A 19,202-nucleotide genomic window follows, 5' to 3' on the forward strand; every position below is an offset into this window, starting at 1 on the left:
TTTCAATAAATACACTGGCTATATATTCTGTCGAGAGTTTTCATCAAATTCTTGGGTGAATTCCTTCTTGTCTCTGCTTCTAGTTTTCTCGAGTATTAAGCAAAGGGTGAAAGTTGGCTACATGATAAAATATGTGTTGCTGAATGTTTTCCTTTTTGCCCCTCTAGCCATTTGTGTTTTATTGTATTAAACTATACATAACAAATATTTTGCTCCTTCATTTTTTTCCAGTGACATTGGTTTCATTTCTCAGGATATGCACAGTTCTGATCTGTTTGATCAGCCCAAGCAGACACTCAGTGTCTATGGAAGAGAGCCTCTCATCACCCCACCCCTTTCTAGCCTCTGATGACGGCTAATTGATTTCTTGCCTCTCAGTTTGTTTATCCCAGATATTTTATATAAGTTGGGTTATATGTGATTTCTAATTTTAGGGTTGGCTCATTTCACTCACCATACCGTTCTCTGAATTCATACATGTGGTAGCATGCGTCATTAACTGCATACCTGAGTAGCATTCCTGGTATGTATATTCCATATTGTGTTTATCCAGTCAAATCTTCTGTTTGAATTCCTGCTCCATCCAGTAGAGTCACTATTAGTTGGAATGGACTCAATGGCAGTACGTTTTTGAGTTGTTTACGAATAGAAGAGGAATTGTCTGTGACTACTATGAGTCAGTAGCAAAGCGATGATAGCATGTTTGGTGTTGTGTTTTGGTTGTTTTTGATAAATCGAAGTTGAACTTTTCCAGGAGCAATCAGAGCAGCTACACCGCTTTCCCTTCTCCCCAGCAATGCACAATGGTCTACTTTCTCCATAGCCTCATCAGAGTTTTTATCAAAAATAATAGCATCCTAGCAAGTGTGCAGTGCTCTCTCCTTGTGATCTTGATTGGCACTTTCTAATGACTCCATGCCACTGAGTTTAATGCCTAAGGGGTTGGGCATCTTTCCATGTTCTTGTGGGCCATTTTTATGTCATCCTTGGAGAAATAACTCTCCAAGACTTTTGCCCATTTTCACATTGCATTGTCTTTTTGTTGCTCAGTTGCAGCCCTGCTATTTATTGAATGTCCTAGGCACGGTGGTAGTGAAATGATATACTGTATAAATTATATCTGTGACATACCCACTCCCGAGAGGGCGATACATTTGGAGTCACCACACCTTACCATTCACCTACAGCCTATTCATTTCCTGACCAGGAAACCTCTTTTAGGGATTTCTGTGAAACCCAGCAGAGAAGTTCAGGCGCTCATGAATTTAGCTAATCTTGGTCCTCTGGACAACCTTTCTGTGCTGTGGTGCTTTGTCCCAGGTATGAAACACAGCTGTTCTTCAAACCTGCTCTAGAAACAAACAAACAAAAAACCCAAAGAAGAAAAAGACGCCTCCCTGCCTTGAAGTCAATGCTGACTCATAGCTACACCTGGTGAATCTCCGAAACGGAACCTGCTTACAAGAGTAAAAAACCCAGTCTTTCTTCTGTAAAACTGGCTGGTGGCTTCAAACTGCCAACCATGTGGATTTCAGCTGAACTCATAACCACTGCACCACCAAGGCTCCTCTGCTATAGAAAGTCCTCTCAAAAGAAATAATAAAGGAAGCAACAAACAAACACAAGCACATTGTGAATAAACTTCCATGAAACTCAACTGCCATTAAGGCTTTGTAACTCTTGAAGAGAGTAAAACACCCCATCTTTCTCCTGTGGAGAAACTAGTCTTTTCAAACTGCTGACCCATAATGAACAGTCTAATCCAGAATCCACAACCCAACCAGGACTCCGTGAACAAAGTAGTTATTACTATAGAATTTAAAAGGTTGGCCCTGCAAAGTAAAATGCATGCTAGCCTTTTTTTGTTGTTGTTCTATAAAAGTTTGTCTAGCTACTCTCTTATGGAAGGAAATATTACCCATTGGTCAATTCCTTAAATCAGGAATTTTGTGCTTCACACAGTTTTTATTATATCTATAAAATTCTGCCTAGGTGAAATATCAATGAAGGTGGTTATATTTCAACAAAACTTTATTTACAAACACAAGTTGTGAGTCTGTTTTGGCCTGTGGGTCAATACTTGCCCACCTTGTCTTAAGGTATTTTCTCCTATACCTAATTTATTTTTATCCTTTGTTAATCATTAGGTCACCAGTTTGAAACCAGCAGTTGCTCCAAGGAAGAAAGATGAGGCTTTTTACTCTCATAAAATATTAGTGCTGGCAACCCTCTGGGCCAGTTCTAGCCTGATCTACAGGGTCCCTAGCGGTCATAATTGATTCAATGACGGTGAATTTGAGTGCCCTCCTTGTCATGAACAATGCCAACATACCCCCTACCCTCCGTATACAGCAGTTCTATTTTCTTTTCCAGAAAGTTGGCACCAGCTGAAACCAAGTCCCTGATGTCTTAACTTCTGCCCCAAACTCTTTGGAAGATGATTTTTCCAGATAAAATGCGTTCTTCTGAAAGGAAATCTAGTACTAAATGTTAGATAATAAATTAGTATCTACCTCATTAGACTCCTATCATCTCACAGCAACCTGAAAATTAGTGGTCGCTAATTTAGGCGGGTGGTTGGGTTAGTAAAATTCAGAAAAGAGAGACACCTGGGTGGCTGGGTCAGTAAAATTCAGAAAAGAGGTGAATGGGAGAGCCATACTAACAACAGTCATAAGAACCTTTGACAACAATAAAAAATTAACCAAGAAAACACACCTATGGTCTAAATGAGTTAGGCCAAAAACTATCCTTTTATGAATCATTCTGTAAAGATGGGTATGTACACATTAGAAACCAACGCACAAAATCCCAGTGATTTTCCACAGCTAGTAAGTGGCAGAGAATCTTCACAAATATATTTGCCATGAGAATCTGGTGGCCTGGTGGTAGGCAAGGCATTGCTCCTGTCCTTAAGGGAACTTCAGTATAATGAGGGGCCACACAAGTTTGTGTTGAAGCTTCCATGGGAGTTGTTGGGTGCTGTGTGGTGGCAGAGTAGAGTCACTGAATCTAATCATGTGGGTCAGGGTCCAGGCCCAGGATGATTTGATAGCTCACCTGATACACAACAGTCAAGTGGGATGTCATGAGGCATTTTTTTAAGTTTAATTTTTAAAATAATTTTCATTATTGTGATATATCTAATACAACATTGCCAATCAATACTTTCATGTGTGTGGTCTATTGGTATCCATTACATGAATCATACTGTGCAATCATCACCAGTATCTTTTTGTTCCTCAGGCAAATTCTTGTTGGAACCAAAAGGATGAGACCCAAGGGGTGTGAATGCCTGAAAGTGAAAGGGGGAAAGTCTCTTTCCATGGACGAGGGTGCAACACTGGCTGATGTGAAGCAGGCAAAGAGTCTAGGTGTAAAGAAGGGCCAAGATCACTAAGTAACTTAAAATTAGTTTATTTCTAGGAAACTAGAACCTAGGAAACTAGGACCCTTTAATCATAAGGGATTGAAAACATCAACTTTTTTCTTTGAAAAGGTCCTCTTAGCTAGACCATAGATACTCACTGCTATTGAGTTGCTTGTGATGCATAACACCACTGTGACAGATTTGATGTCAACTTGAAGATGTATGAAAATATCGAGGTAGATGGGGGGCCGGCCCCAATCCCAACTACTATGTGGACACCTGACCCTCCCACTAGAAGAATTTATTTCAAAGGGCAGCATTGAATCTGCAGCTCTGGGACAGGGACATATCTGATTAGAGCACACAGGAGCAGATGAAGGGGGAGAAGGAGAGAGTGGAGCACATCCTGGCCCACCAGGCTGTCAGGACTATGTTCCCAACTAGAGCAGCCAGTCCACAGAGAGGATCACATGGCTGGCCCCACTATGAGACATGATGTCCGTCACTGATCCATAGCCCTACAGAGGACAACACCGGAGACACAGTGTGGGAACTGTGTCCAATTTGATCCCGCCACACTGAGGCAAACCACATAGGGGGTGCAATGGAACAGCCAGGGGACAAAGTGGCAAGGTCCCCAGAGAATACTGAAGTTGGACTCTGGGGCCAGGCCGTGGTGCCCCAACAGACTGGACTGGAAAACATTCCTAAAGCCAACAAATAATCCTTGAACTAACAACAAGCTTTTCTTTCTTGTGCTTTGTTTTGGGTATTTTGGGCATTGTTTTGTTGTTGTTGTTTTGTTGAATATTGTTGCTTGATTTTATTCTGTCTTGTTTTTGTGAATGTTATTATCTCCTCCACAGATCTGTCTAAATAAGATAGGCTGGATGAACAATCTAGAGGAGAAAACAACAGGACTGACAGTTCTGGGGGGACATGGGAGAGGGTCGGTGGAGGGAAAGCTAGTGGTGTTAACAAACCCAGGGACAAAGAAACAGCAAGTGATTCAAATTAGTGGTGAGGAGGTTGTGGGAGGCCTGGTTGGGCATGATCAAGGGTAATGTAACCAAGAAGAACTACTGAAACCCAGGTGGGGACTGAGCATGATAGTTGGACAGGAAGAAAGTCAAAGGAAATAGAGGAAAGAGCTAGGACGCAAAGGGCATTTACAGAGGTTTAGATAAAGGCATGTACATATGCAAATATATTTATATATGAGGATAGGGAAATATATCTATGTGCATATATTTATAGGTTTAGTATTAAGGTATCAGATGGACATTGGGCCTCCACTAAAGTACTCCCTCAATGCAAGAATAATTTCTTCTATTAAATTGGCATTAGATGATGCTCACCTTCCTGACACAACTGCTGAAGACAAGGCAGGTGAATAAGAAAATGTGGTGAAGAAAGCTGATGGTGTCAGGCTATCAAAAGATATAGCATCTGGGGTCTTCAAGGATTGAAGGTAAGCAAGCAGCCATCTAGCTCAGAAGCAACAAAGTCCACATGGAAGAAGCACATCATCCTGTGGGATCACGAGATGTCAAAGGGATCAGGTATCAGGTATCATCAGAACAAAAAATCTTATCATAGTGAATGAGGTGGGGAGTGCAGAGTGGAGACCCAAGGCACATTTTTAGGCCATTGGCCATCCCCTTACAGAAGCGTATCGGGAAGGATACGAGCCAGTCAGGGTGCAATGTAGCAACAATGAAAAATATAACTTTCCTCTAGTTCCTAAATGCTTCCTCTCCTCCCGCTCCCCCAACTATCATGATCCCAATTCTACCTTGCAAGTCTGCCTAGACCATGGGATGTACACTGGTACAAATAGGAACTGGAAACTCAGGGAATCCAGGGTGGATGATCCCTTCAGGACCAGTGATGTGAGTGGCGAAACTGGGAGGGTAGAGGAAGGGTGGGTTGGAAAGGGGGAACTGATTACAAGGATCTACACGTGACTTCCTCCCTTGGGGATGGACCACAGCAAAGTGGGTGAAGGGAGATATCAGACAGGGCAAGATATAACAAAAGAATAATTTATAAATTATCAAGGGTTCCTGAGGGTGGGGGAGTGGGGAGGGAGGGGAAAAATGAGTTGATGCAGGGGCTTAGATGGAGAGCAAATGTTTTGAGAATGATGAGGGCAATGGATGTACAAATGTGATTTCCACGGTTAGTGTATGTGTAGATTGTGATAAGAGTTGTATGAGCCCTAATAAAATTATTAAAACAAAATGTAGAGGTTGAATCAAACCTGGCAACCAGGCCACAGCCTGATGAAACCTCCTTGGAGGTGCGGCCTTCTTATAAGCATGGGAACTTTCTCTTTGCCTTCTTGCCTGTTGGAAGTCTATCCTGAGAGTTTTCTATGCTCTGCCATGTTTCTACCAAACTTCCATCCATGCTGCTCTGCACCTGAGATCACCCAGCTTACTGTATTACCAATCTGTAGCGACATGAGTTTGAAGAGGACTTATGAACTTGCATCTGACTTATGGACATCAGTTGTACTAGGCTGGGCTGCCTTCTTGATATGTAATTATTTATTGATATCAAGCTCTGTCTTATACATATATGAGAGTCTCTGGATTTGTTTCTCTAGACAACTTGGGCTAACACAGACTCTATCAGCGAAACTAGAACTTCCCCTGTGGTTTTTTGAGGCTATAACTCTTCATGGGAATAGGAAGCCTCATGTTTCTCCCTCAGAGTGTTTGGCAGTTTCGAACTGCTGACCTTGTGGTTTGCAGTGCAAGGTGTAATCCACTAGACCATCCTTGTTAAAGTAAGTGTTTAAATGCTACCAATCCTTGTTTTCTATGTTATCTCCACCTCAGGTAAGGCATATTTAACAGGTCATGTATCATGGGTTTAAATAGACTGACCTAGAAATTAAGGATTTTGAGATGATTTGGGGCTAAATTTAAGCTATGGCACTAAGGATTGAGAGCGCGGGTCAGAGTCGAGAAGTGTTAAGATCGCGGGCTTGATACCAGTTTAGGATTGCTTCTGTTGGAGGAAGGAAGGACGAAAGAGAATGGGTGAGTGATGTCTAGGATCGTTCTGAGTCTCCTAGTCTCTGATTTTAGCGTAACATTTTATCGCCAATGGGAAAACAAGCAAGATTTATGGAAATGGAATATGAGTATTAATATAAATATGCCATAGTACCTATCACAGCTACTTAGTTCCAGCTACTTAGTTCCAGTATTGCCTATACTCATGTTTAAGCTGAGGTTTTTCAGCACATTTTTAAAAACATTTTATTAGGGGCTCATACAACTCTTATCACAATCCATACATATACATACATCAATTGTAAAAAGCACATCCATACATTCCCTGCCCCAATCATTCTCAGAGCATTTGCTCTCCACTTAAGCCCTTTGCATCAGGTCCTCTTTTTTTTCCCCTCCCTCCCCTCTCCCCCCTCCCTCATGTGCCCTTAGTAATTTATACATTGTTATTTTGTCATATCTTGCCCTATCCGGAGTCTCCCTTTCCCACCTTCTCTGCCGTCCATCTCCCAGGGAGGAGGTCACATGTGGATCCTTGTAATCAGTTCCCCCTTTCCAACCGACTCACCCTCCACTCTCTCAGCATCGCCCCTCACACTCCTGGTCCTGAAGGCACCGCCCACCCTGGATTCCCTGTGCCTCCAGCCCCCATATGCACCAGTGTACAACCTCTGCCCAATCCAGTCCCGCAAGGTAGAATTCGGATCATGGTAGTTGGGGGGAGGAAGCATCCAGGATCTGGGGGAAAGCTGTGTTCTTCATCGGTACTACCTCGCACCCTGACTGACCCATCTCCTCTCCTAAACCCCTCTGTGAGGGGATCTCCAGTGGCCAACACTTGGGTCTTGGGTCTCCACTCTGCACTTCCCCCTTCATTCAATATGGTGTGTGTGTATGTATATATATATGTATATATATATGTATATATATATACATACACACACATATATTTTTTTTTCCATGATGCCTTATACCTGGTCCCTTTGGCACCTCGTGATCAGCACATTTTAATGCAGTTTTTGTGATAAAATTAGATGCCTCGGCTGGCATTTGGGTCGTCTTATACTCGAGTATACAGGTTAATCCTTGGTATTGGGGCTCTTCCTGGCCTTGCTTTTCTGTACTATCTCCTCCCCTCTGGTGTTCGCAAAGACCAAGTACTATCATCATGTTTATTAAGAGCCATGGTTCTCAACCTTCCTGATGTCACTTTAATGCAATTTTCATGTGTGGTTACCCCCCCACCCATAAAATTATTATTTTGCTACTTCATAACTGTAATTTTGCTACTGTTGTGAATTATCATGTAAATATCTGATATGCAGGATGTGTTATCATTGTTACAAATTGAACATAAGTAAAGTATAGTGATTAATCACAAAATAATTTGTAATTATATATTGTGAAATATTTATTTCTAATGAGAACAAATGAAATTTTATCTTGAAACATGGTGTAGCATTGGTAACAGTCTTCACTCGGTACTGGTAGATGGCTGTATCTGCATGTGGGTATACCTGGCTGGAGTCTGATACAGGAGCGGTGTCTCAGGTCCTAAGACCTTCGGAAATATGTGTGTTTCAATGGTTTTAGGCGACTCCTGTAAAAGGGTTGTTCGACCCCTAAAGGGGTCGCAACCCAGAGGTTGAGAACCACAGGCTTAGAGGACATTTAAGGGGTAATCAGTCAGTTGTTTAAGCCAGGAATTTGATGTCAAGTGGCTTGTGTTCAAGGTCCAGCTTGGCTACTTTATAGCTAGGTAACTTTGCTAAACTATTCAATCTCTTTGTACTTCACTGATTCGCTTTCAGGGGGCGTTAACAATTATCTTTGCTTCATAGTGTTGTTGTATTAAATGAATATTAACCCAGCAGTCCACACAAAGTAAGAGATCAGTAGAAGTTAGTCAGCCATTCATTGGGTATTCTATATCAGCTTGGTTTCTCTTTATCCCCCTGTTGTAAAGTACTGTCTTGAGGATGATCATGGCAACAAATATACAAATGTGCTTGAAACAATGGATATATGTATGGATTGTGATAAGAGTTGTATGAGCCCCTAATAAAATGTTTAAAAAAAAACTTTTACAGTTTTGTTAATAGCACTAAAGAACCTGAGAAACTCTGGTAAATGTGAATTGATGTTGATCAATTCAGGAATGTTTCCATTTTCAAAAGACACTTTGGAGAACTTTGGAGGAGGATAATCACTTCACTCACCTGCAAGACAGGTAGATTACAACCTCTCTCTGCCTAAACAGACAGTAGGTCTGGTTGCATATGACACCATCAACATCGCATCATTTCTTATGCAAAGGTTATCTTAACATTCCATTCATTTATTCCATGAATATTAATTAGGGACTGTCTACAGAACGTGAGGCCTATAAAGAAGCATAACATAATCTGCTCTTATCTATCAAACTGTACTCAGCAAAACAGAATGATTTGATACGGACCAACATCTATTAATGTTGGGGCCATTTCTAGGACTGCAGCTTGCATTCCCCTCCATGAATTTGTTCTCAATTTGCTCAGTTAAGCAAGATTCAACTAAATAAGAGCTGTAATAAAGTTGGCCCGGCTGTTGTCTCTCTGCCCCTGTGAATCATCTTCCCAACAAATAAATGATGCCTGGCACTCTCTGGTGGTACTGTAGTTAAAGCATTGCACTACTGACTCTAAGATCCATGGTTCAGACCCACTAGCCACTCCCTGAGAGAAAGATGAGGCTGTCTGTTCCTGCAGAAATTCACAGTCTCTGAAACCTGAAGAAGGTGTTCTACTCTGTGCTATAGAGTGAGTATGAGTCAAAATCCATTCAATAGCAGTGAGTTGGGTTGGGTCCATAGAGACCACTAAGCTACCCAGGAGTTTCACTCTTCATCAATTCGCTGGATCACTACCTACGATTTTACAGTAAAAGCTACTGGTGAGGACCAGCTATCTGGCTGCATAAGTGCTTTCCTGTGCTTCTTGGATTTGTTTCCTAAAGAGTATATTTTTCACTTACCAACTCACCTTTGTCTGGGCTCTGGCCAATAGTTGCAGAGAGAAAATCCTGAATCTATTATCTAACTTCCAATCCGTGGCTCATGCACCCGAGGAACCACCTTTATCTTAATAGTGTGATAGCACCTGGCAAGGGCAATAACGTAAGATAAGGCTGGACTCATCTCTCTCTCTGTCGACAGGCCTGGCACCCTGTTCATTTTTATTCTTGAATAAATGACTCCATCAATTCCCTCTTGCTGGGTTCCTTGTGACTGCTTCTGTGAAGTTACAGGGAATGTTCATCACTCACTATCCCTTCTAGAGGCAGTGGGTTTTTTATAATGTTTGTTTTGCTTTGTTTAAATGGGCCCATTTGCCACAAAACAAATCTGCCATTTAAGTTAGAATCACAACTTCTTCAGAGGACTTACCTTATGGAAATTGCTGCTAGGGGAGAGAGAGAGAGAGAGAGAGAGAGAGAGAGAGAGAGAGAGAGAGAGAGAGAGAGAGAGAGAGAGAGAGAGAGAGACTCACATTTCAAATTGGTTTCCTTCATTGTCGGGCCTGAGTTATAGAGACTGGCAGAACCATTTCATTTGGAGTGGTGTGAGATGAGGGCCCATTCATTTTCTATTACCAAACACTAAAAATGTCAGGGACCTCTCTATCAGTTCCCCCTGAGTCTGCTTCCATGGATGGCGACCAAGTGCATCAGAGTAGAACTTTCAGAAGTAGATTACCAGGGCTTTCTTCCTGGGTGGATGCCAATCTCTTACCTTTCGATAGAAGCCAAGAATGTTAATCATTTGCCTCACCCAGGGAATAGACATTTATGTGGTGTTAAATCCATGCGTTTAATAAGCATGGTTGAAATTACTAATGCGGTATTGGGTATAAGAAAGGAACATCTAATCACCCCAAGAACCCTAGACACCAGTAAACCAACATGTTCCCAAATCCAAATTGCTCTAAAACCAGAAGCCCAGGTTTCCGAGCAAATATATTAATCCAGGTTGCAGCTTCATGTTCATGAATTCTATACTATCAGGAGAAAGGCCCAAGGAATTATTAGTTTATTCTCCCCATGCCAACATACACTCAATTGTACAGTTGCTAGCCCAACTGACATTTTTAAGTGGTAGCTATCAAGTGTAATAATAATAAAAATCTCAGCCCTAATTTCTAAAAGTGCTGATCACCTTACAGGAAGTAGCAATACATCTAAGAGACATCAGCGAGATGAATAATCATTTCAGGGAGATTATAATACTCCAAAGTATCATTTCTATTTGGCACGGTGATTATCTCACCATAATCATACTCATGTGTTACATTATTGCTCATAATAAAAGTCCACATATCAGAGAGGAAAAGCTTTTTTTTTTACAGAAAGCATTTTCAGCAAAGATTAGGTATTATTTGAAATGCAAGCAATAGCAAGCATAATAGTAGACCAACATCTATACATCTGCATTCAAGTTTGAGAGTAAGCTAATAGTAATTAAGGGGGAAAAGCCAGGAATCTGCTACATTCTGCGATCTCCATAATTAAACAATAAAACTACTATATCACTTCACATAGACATTGTAAATACTAAATTAAGAAGCTCGATGAAATGTCAGAAGCATTTTCTTATGAGTTTATATCAGCCATGTGATTATCATATTGATTCCGCATGTCAATGAGATAACATTCTACTGTGTTTATTTTTCTCCCAATTGCCTTCCGGAAAGTAATAAAATTAAATCCAATATATTAAATGTAAATATGCATGGATATTATATGTAAATACCCATTTTAGACTCTTTGCTTTTTGATATTTTCTGAGCATAATGTTGTCAAGCAACAGTAATATTCCTCTCCCCCACATGGCCTCCCCTCCCCTCACTTCCAGTACCAAGAGAGAGTGCACATTCTGCCATTGTCTTTGATATTCACTTCCTGATTTGGGGCAAAGAAAATACTAAAACACTTGCTTTCAAAAAGTTTCTGAGCTAAATTTAGAGTCTATAAATGTATACAATGAGAAAGTTTGGTTTCTGATGCTAATACCTAGAATGTATCTTTCCCATAGATTTATTATACTGTTTTATCTCTTCCGAACCACCATCAGCTTCATAGAAGACTGGGATTTCTACTATGGTAAACAGTTACAGTCTCGGAGAACCACGGGGGGTCGCTATGGGTCGGCATTGACACAGTGGCAGTGAGTTTGCTCAGAGAGGACTCCACCTGGTGCAAAGATTCTAACACCTCCATGAAAACGAGAGGCCTCTGGTGTCTTTCCTGAGTCTGGTTATAACTACAGGAGGTCAAGGGCAGTGCGTTTCTGCCCCACACAGCAACTCTGATAATACAGAGTAAAATATTTAGCAAAACCTCATGAAAGGTTATTTCGCAAATCTCTCCTTGCCAATTCATGTTAGAATCGAATCAGAGTAGATCAGAGCAGAGTACTCTGAAGTACCTCCTCCAAACTCTTCACATCTCCACTCTTCTATTCTTCCAACCTTCCTCCCCACCCCCCCAAAAAAACAAAACCCCTCATTGCCATGGAGATAACCCCAGCTGAAAATGACCCTCTAAGTCCTGGTAGGACTGCCCCTGGGAATCTGAGACTGTAACTCTTTACTGGAGTAGCAAACCCCATATTTCTCTTGCAAAACTACATATGATCGTACTGTCATCAATTTCACCTCTTTTTTCTTACTTTCGAAGGTCTCTATTTTCTCACACCAACAACTCCAATAATGAATCTAAATGTGAAATGCTTGCCTAACTAATTTGTTTCTTTTATAGGTGTGGAGGCCCCTCTTTGTCTAGGTTTGAAGGAGGTGTTTCTATCTCTCTTACCTTTCTCTGAACACTTCCTCATTCTCTCTGACTTATACCACATCAAGAGAGCAGTTCTGTGTTTTGCGGGGACTCAATTTGTGCTCCTTTGGAGTTTGAGGAATGGACAAAAGCACAAAGGGACAATATGAGGCCTGTATTTCTGATACACATGAAGAACGAACAGGTGCATTGTCCTGATGAAAAATATTCCTTGGTGCAATATTCCTGACCTTTACCTCCCGGTGCACTTTCCTATTGTTTTAAATAAGTCCCTATGATCACCCCATGTCCCTTAAGAAAAATATATCAAGATTACCCTTATGGAATTAAAAACAAAATCTATCAACACACTCTGCTCGGCTGACCTTTCTGCCTCTAATACAATTGGTCCAAAAGATCCTCTTAAAATTCACAGCTTTGTTTGGATCTGTCTTTCATTTGGTTTTCTTTTCTTTCTTTTGGAACGCTGACAAGATTAAAACAAATATTTTAAAAACTTGTCTGCAGCCATCCACTGATTGCAGAGACACTTTGAGACACGTTTATTTTAGGGGAAAAAATCCTGTGTATGAATAAAATGAAAGCCTAGTAGTAATCCTTCTTTACTTGCTTTTATATAGACATAACATTTTTATTAATAGGAAATAACAGTTTCATATAAGATAGGTGGAGTTAAATTAAAGAAAAATTATTTTCTTCAAACTTACATAGAACAGAATGTGTGTGTCTCTCTAAAGATAAATTTGAGATTTTAAATGACTCATATCAGTGAAAAACAGAACAAAACTAGAAGAAACAATCATTTTCAATGAGCCATCTTAAATGCCACTTAAAAATATCACCTTCCCCCATACCAGCTACGTGGACAACTGTCCCACACCCCCAGAAGAATTCACTGGAGAGGACAGCACTGAAGCTGCAGCTAGGGGAGAGGAGCATGTCTGATCAGAGCAAATGGGAGCAAAGAAGGGGGAGGTAGAGAGAGTGTAGCACATCCTGGCTCATCAGGCCTGGAGGACAATATCCCTACTCTGAACAGCCAATGGACAAAGTGGACAATATGGCTGATCTCACTATGAGACATGCCATCCCTTGATGGCCTAGGGCCCTAAGGGGGACAACATTGGAGACTCAGTGTCGGGACTGGCCCAGATTGACCCTGTGACACTGAGGCAAACCATTAAAAGCATGTGGCAGAGCAACCATGGGAGCAGAGTAGGGAGACCCCGAGGGAGTACAAAGAACAGACTCTGGGGCCAAAGCATGGTACACCATTGGACCTGACTGAAGGACATGCCTAAAGATAAAAAATCAGAACTTGATCTATTTACAGGTTTTTCTTTCTTACCTGACTGAAGGACATGCCTAAAGATAAAAAATCAGAACTTGATCTATTTACAGGTTTTTCTTTCTTTAAATTTTTTCTTTTAATTAATTTATTCTTCTATGAGTAATTGGTTTCCTTTTTTTGTTGTTGTCATAGCTATTTTGATGCATATTATTATCTCTACAGATCTATCGAGATAAGATAGACTGAATTAATAGTCCGAAGGAGAAAGCAACAGGACCAATGGTTCCAGGGGGACATGGGAAAGGGAGAGGAGGGGGCAAGGAGGTGGTGCTGACCAACACAGGAACAGGGGAGCAATAAGTGATCCAAAATCAGTAGCAAGGAGGGTGTGAGTGGCCTCGAAGGGATTCAGCAAGGTCAAAGTAACCAAGACAAATCACTGAAACACAAATGAAGGCTGAGCATGATAGTGGGAAAAGAGGAAAGTAAAAGGATATAGAGGAAAGAAGTAGATGAAAAAGGGCATTTATAGAGTCTAAAGATTGAAATGTATATATGTAAATATATTTATATGAGTGTAGGGAAACAGACTTATGTGCATATATTTATAGGTTTAGTACTAAGGCAGTAGATGTACATTGGGTCTCCACTCAAGCACTTACTCAGTGCAAGAACACCTTGTTCTAATAAATTGGCATTCCAGGCTGCACACCTTCCTGACATGATTGCTGAAGATAAATGTGTGTGCAAGCAAATGTGGTGAAGAAAGCTGACGGTGCCCAGCTATCAAAAGATATAGCATCTGGGTCTTAAAGGCTTGAAGATAAACAAATGGCTATCTAGCTGAGAAGCATCAAAGCCCACATGGAAGAAGCACACCAGCCTGTCTGAACACAAGGTGCAGAAGGGACCAGTCATCAGACATCAAAGAACTATAAATCATATCAATGGGTGCCTACCTCCCTGATACAATCAATGAAGACAAATGTGTGCATAAGCAAATGTGGTGAAGAAAGCTGATGGTGCCCAGCTATCAAAAGATATAGCATCTGGGATATTAAAGGCTCAAAGATAAACAAGGGGCCATTGAGCTCAGAAGCAACAAAGCCCACATGGAACCAACACACCAGCCTGTGTGACCATGAGCTGTCGAAGGGATCAGGTATCAAGCATCAAGGAACAAAAAATCATATCATTGAAAATGTGGGTGAGTACAGAGTAGAGGCAACCGGACACCCCTTACTGAAGGGTTGTGGGGAGGAGATGAGCCAGTCAGAGTTCAGGGTAGCAACGATGAGACATATAACTTTCCTCTGGTTCTTAAATGCTTCCCCCCCCCCACTATCATGATCCCAATTGTACCTTACAAAGCTGGATAGACTAGAGGATGTACATTGGTACAGATAGCAACTGGAAACACAAGGAATCCAGGACAGATGACTCCTCCAGGACTAGTGGTGAGAGTGGTGATGCCTGGAGGGTGGAGAGAATGTGGGGTGGAAAGGGGGAACTGATTACAAGAATCTATGTATACCCTCCTCCCTGGGGGAGGGATAGCAGAGAAGAAGGTGCGGGGAGACATTGGACTGTGTAATATATGACAAAATAATAATAATTTATGAATGATGAAGGATTCATGAGGTAGGGGAATTGGGGCAGGGGGAGGGGAATGAGCAGCAGATATTAAGGGCTCAAGTAGAAGGCAAATGATATGAGAATGATAATGGCAACAAGTGTACGTATATTCTTGTCACAATGGATGTATATATAGATTCTGATAAGAATTGTACGAAGCCCCAATAAAATGATTATTAAAATATCACCTTCACATTTTAATTTATATACCCTGTCTGTAATCTCTCAGAGTGTAATCATATCATTACATGTTCTAAGAGTTAGAATGAAAACTTTTGTCTTTGACTTGGCACCATTTGAAGAAGCATTTAGAAAAAAAAAGAGTGTGAAGATGCATTTATGAAGAATATTTTAACTTATCAATAATTAATACTGTAGAGAAAAACAAATCAAAACAGATCCCTGCCACTGAGCCAATGCCAACTCACAGTGACCCAAATAGGACAGGGTAGAACTGTCCCCATGAATTCCTGAGGTTGGAATTCTTTAGGTGGGTAGAAAGCCCTGTCTCAGAGATATAGCACTGATTAGTAATTGAGGCAGTTAGTTTATTGGAACAACGTAGCCAGTAAACACATGTGTAGTAATTGAAGGGTGTGGGGATAAATGGCTTGGTGAGCCTAGCCTTTCTAGTTCCTGGATCTTTTGATTTGTGATGGTCGGATCAGGGTGCAGGTGCCTTAGCCAATTCCCTGCTTCAGCTGGCAAGGCTCACTTCCTGCAAGACGTCCCTGAGGGGAAGCTACATGGACCTACCTTGATGCAGCCCTAGGTTCTGGAGCACCCATGTGGAGACCCCTGCCAGCGCTTAGATGCTTACACATTCACTGACTTAGCTTTCCTCTTGCAGTCAGCATCATTGTGTGTATGTTGTGAGATGGAGGAAGACTTTGTGGACTGATATCAGATATCTGGGTTAATGTTTCGGCAGCACTGGGTTAGGATGTTTTTTTGATGTGAACTTACCCTTTATATAGAACTCTCTCTTATGCATGAGTTTCTGTGGATTTGTTTCTCTAAAGGACCCAGACGGACACAGTAATTCTGAGTACTCTGGCACATTAAATCAAGCTCATCACACAGTCATCGTGATAGATCTTTTTAACTGACTAACAAAAAGCAAGTTTAATATTGCCGTTGCCTTTAATTTTGTTCAAAATATCAAAGGGTATTTCAGCCTGGCCTAGTTCTCTTATTTGATACAATGCACAGAAAAAAATATATTGATTCCCATAAATGGGTTTTTGATCAGTTGTCTTGTTGAAAATAATATTTACAGCTTGAAAGAGCCTCAGAAATTCATGGAATATAAATGTTCAAAGTGATTTTCCTTTAACAACGGCGATTAGTTGGCTTCCTTGTACCTGCATAGTTTTGAATTAATGTAATTAATTAATTCCATATAGCATATCTGTGAGCCGTGAAGGTGCACAAGTGGTCGCCGCCTATTATTTTAGCACATTCGCAGATGGAGAGAACTGAGTCACAAGCCAGTTGGATGATTTGGCTAAAACCACAGCATCTAAAGTGACTACTGCAATCCCAGAATAGAACTCGCAACTCCTACCTCCCATCTGCTCTTCAAAGAGAATTTAGGAGCCAATTATCTGCTCCTGTGTAGGATGAATCTTGATTCTTTTAGCACCGTTAGAGCTGGTCCCAGCAAAGTCTGTCTTTAGTTTCTCCTCTCTGTAGTTCTTATTTTGACCAGCTGCCATCTATTTTACAAGTGCTTTGTTCTGCCAGCCAGAACATGCTCCTCAGCTATTCAAAGTTCTTTGCAGTGGTGTTGTTATGGGGAGTGGGTATGTTTCCATATATTTGTCTGCATGCCTGCACAAGCACACACATGTACGAAAGGTTACCCCCCAAATCTGGGGTGGGGCTGGGCAGAGCAACCACAGGAGCATGTCTCCCGCTAGGCAAGCATCGAGCAACTTGCTTTGAGTTAGCGAACCCAGTGGTGTCGCCTGGGAAGGTTTTTTCCTTGGTCACAGTGCATTTTTTTGGTAAAAGCAGTTTCACTGGAATGTCGTTTTCTGTGATGGCTGATTTAAGAACAGAGAACTGTCGTGTGATTGCGGCTGTGGAATTGTGTTTCCTGCTCAGGCAAAATGTTGCAGAAGCTGTTGTGATGTTGAACAAGGCTCATGAGAACAGAGCTCCAAGAGAAACTCAAGTGTATGCATGGTTTTCTCACTTCACAAAAGGTGAAATGTTTATTGATGACAAACCTCAGTCTGGATGTCCATCATGTTTCTGATTGGGCAAAAATGTTGACTCATAGTGCATTTGGAGTTCATTCCACCAGGTCAGATTGCTAAGCAAGCTTTGTATTTAGAGGTTCTGAAAAGAGAGTGTAAGAGTATGTGACAAAAATGCTGGCTTTGCTTCTACAACAGTGCACCTGCTCACACAGCCATTTCAGGGCAGCCAGTTTGGGGCAAAAAGCAGCATGCCTCTCTTACCTCCATGGACCTCACTCACTTGACCTCACTCCCTGTGACTTCTTTTGCTTTCTTTGAAAGCAGAGAGACATGAAAGGACAGTCATTTGACCATGTAGAAGAGGTGAATAAAAAATGAGGAAGGTTCTATCAGCCATCTAACCAGGTGAGTTTGAGAAATGTTTCCAAAAATGGAATCTCGGGTTTTGCAAAAGTATTAAGTATAATGGAGAGGTGATGAAGTTGTTTGTAAAAAAATTTTAAATATATAACTTTGGAAAAAAATCTGTTTTGGGGGGTTGTTACCCCTTCATATGTGTGTATGGGTGGTAAAAGAGGATAAGCAATGAAGGAAATGTTTGTAAACCATTCTCTATTTCCAAGACACTGTTCTGGGTATTTTCCATGATGTTCTTATACTTGTTCTTGTTAGGTGCCATTGCGTCACTTGGACCGCTCACCCCACTTTAATCTATTGTCATGGGTTGCATATTCTCATAGACATGGTAGATGCTACAGAAGCAAGCTGATGGTGGTAGTGTCCATGGGGGTGACCAGAATCTTTACTGAGTCAAAAAGGAAGTCACTGCATTCTGACTTTAGAGGTTGCCATTAAACCTGAATGGTTTTGGCTAACACTTTTGTTGTTCTTTCTTCCTTTGGACTTCTCACCCATATGGCAGAGTAGATCAGATTAACAGTAAGTTAAGAATATTTTAACATGGAGAATATGATTTACATTCTTCAACTAAGATGAGAGAGATCAGTCACACACACACACACACACACACACACACACACACACACACACACACACACCCCGCCACCCTCAGTGGAGATTATAGTTGCAAGGAGACAAATTGTCAGTCCTGGTCAATTTAGATCAGTGTTTTCCAACTTGCTCCTAGAGCTTTAAACATGCCAAACACTAGGCTTGTTGGTTCCAGGGAGATCTCCTGGGTAGCTATGCCCCTACTTGTGAAGAGACCTCAAAGTGCTTTGTACTTCTAGTAAAAATTAAAACAAACAAGCATCCACTGCTGTATACTGAGGAATTCAAGACAATAAGGGAAGATGCTTGGAGCTGTAGATGCTTTCTTGGGACTCCTGACATTATGCCCAGGTATTTGGTTTCAGTCTGACGTCTGAGGCAAGTGGTTGGCTTGGGGGAGAGGTTGGTAGAGTTGGAAAAGTATTGATTGTTGGACATCAATCAGTAAGTTGAGTGAAGCCTGTGAGGTCAGCTGCATGTGCTTTTATTTCAACTGGGTCTTTTCTGTCACTTGCAATTCAACTTGGATAGTGTTTTAAACTCTCTTTAAAGAACACCCATTAAAGATGATAAAATAGTCTGGCTCCCAGATCCAGTCTACCCCTCAAGCTCTATGATGAAATAACAGAGGCATCAACAATGTCTAATTTTGTCTGAGGAGCTAATTATTTATGTCCTGTGGGATGCACTAAGTTCAGGATATTATTTTGCCTACAGCAAGGGACAGTTGCTCAGAATAAATGATTTTAGGGTCCTGGGCCAGTATTAATCTTGTTGTCTCAAGGTAAAACATCTGATGTTGAAAATGTTGTCTCATTTAAATCAAACAGCTA

This window comes from Tenrec ecaudatus, chromosome 6, assembly GCF_050624435.1.
Source record: "Tenrec ecaudatus isolate mTenEca1 chromosome 6, mTenEca1.hap1, whole genome shotgun sequence".
NCBI lineage: Eukaryota > Metazoa > Chordata > Mammalia > Afrosoricida > Tenrecidae > Tenrec > Tenrec ecaudatus.